Below are 1250 nucleotides of genomic sequence, written 5' to 3'. Positions count from 1 at the left end.
ATATCAAATCCATTGTGAAAGGCTAGTGCTCTGCCCACAAAGAGAGGTTAGAAAAAAAAACGCATTCTATTAAAGTGACATAGTGCTGTGGAGACAAATAATATAGACTAGGTGAAGGATTATTATTATTATTATTATTATTATGCATTTATATAGCGCCATTTATTCCATGGCGCTTTACATGTGAAAATGGGAAATATAGACAAGTATAATAAACAGGTGTAAGACAAGGGACACACAAGTACATAAGGAGAGGGTACCCTGCCCGCGAGGGCTCACAGTCTACAGGGATGGGGAAAAGATAAAATAGTATTGAAATAAATAAAAATGTATGGTAAAATGCCCCAAACCAGACGATACATTATATGATAGGAGCAATGTATGGACCCATGGTCCAGGGTCGGTGTGCACCACACGTGTAGGAGCCCTTCTTGAGGGAGATACACACAGTTTAGGGGGCTCGATAACCCATTTTAATTTTCTTGCATAATTCTAATATTATTTAACAAGTCCAAATAAGCAATTTGTATAGAATGGACTTCTATATGGTGAGTACGTGCTAATGAAAGCCGGAGGGTTAATCCAGAACATACCTCAGGCCCACATTCTGCAGCTGTGGGCCGGACGGTCTTACGGATAATGTGTAATGTCCGGCTCTTTGATCGAATCCCTGACAAGCGTTTAATGTCGCTGATTAGTTATGTGCGCCGGTGATAAAGCTCAGCCGCTTTCCTGTGTGGCGGGCATTGTGTAATAGTCACATGGAGCAGGCAGAAAAAAAAAATCCTCGTCTAGCCATTTTTCCATCGTGAAGAGGAAGTGGTATTTAAAGCAATAACAAGGTCTCCGGGAGTTGTTCTTCACAAGGTCGTATAATACTAATGCTTTCATCCAACTAATACTATAGCAAATTCGGTAATTGGTGTCATTTTCGCCCATTACAAAGACTCTCACATTTGAGACCAATCAGCAGACTACTTCTGCTAGCGAACACAGGCCCGGACTGGCCGACAGGAGAACAGGGGAATCCTCCGGTGGGCCCCCTATGTAGGAATGAGCTCTATTCGCCACTCCACCTATATGAAAAGTACTTGGCACAATACATTTGTTTCGCTATATACAGAAAAGGGCGTCATCTCAACCTTCATTTAACAAACTACCCCGCTAATTATTATATAGAAACATCAGCTACATGCAAATATCACATTCACAAATTTGATTAACAGTGAGCCACCAGAGTCAGTGTTACT

At 41.4% G+C, this 1250-nt stretch overlaps 1 protein-coding gene across 1 annotated transcript in view; it reads right to left on the bottom strand.

Moving 5' to 3' along the window:
- MTMR2 (myotubularin related protein 2) overlaps window positions 1-639 on the bottom strand; it is a 72623-nt gene extending 71984 nt beyond the window's left edge. The window contains exon 1 of the mRNA XM_073582957.1: window positions 594-639. The gene's annotated coding sequence lies outside the window, so the exon portion shown is untranslated. The remainder of the gene's footprint in view (window positions 1-593) is intronic.
- Window positions 640-1250: the final 611 nt, after the last annotated feature.

The sequence above is a fragment of the Dendrobates tinctorius genome, unplaced genomic scaffold, assembly GCF_039654945.1.
Source record: "Dendrobates tinctorius isolate UK_male_01 unplaced genomic scaffold, ASM3965494v1 ptg000075l, whole genome shotgun sequence".
Taxonomy (NCBI): domain Eukaryota; kingdom Metazoa; phylum Chordata; class Amphibia; order Anura; family Dendrobatidae; genus Dendrobates; species Dendrobates tinctorius.
This window is presented reverse-complemented; position numbering and strand designations above follow the sequence as displayed.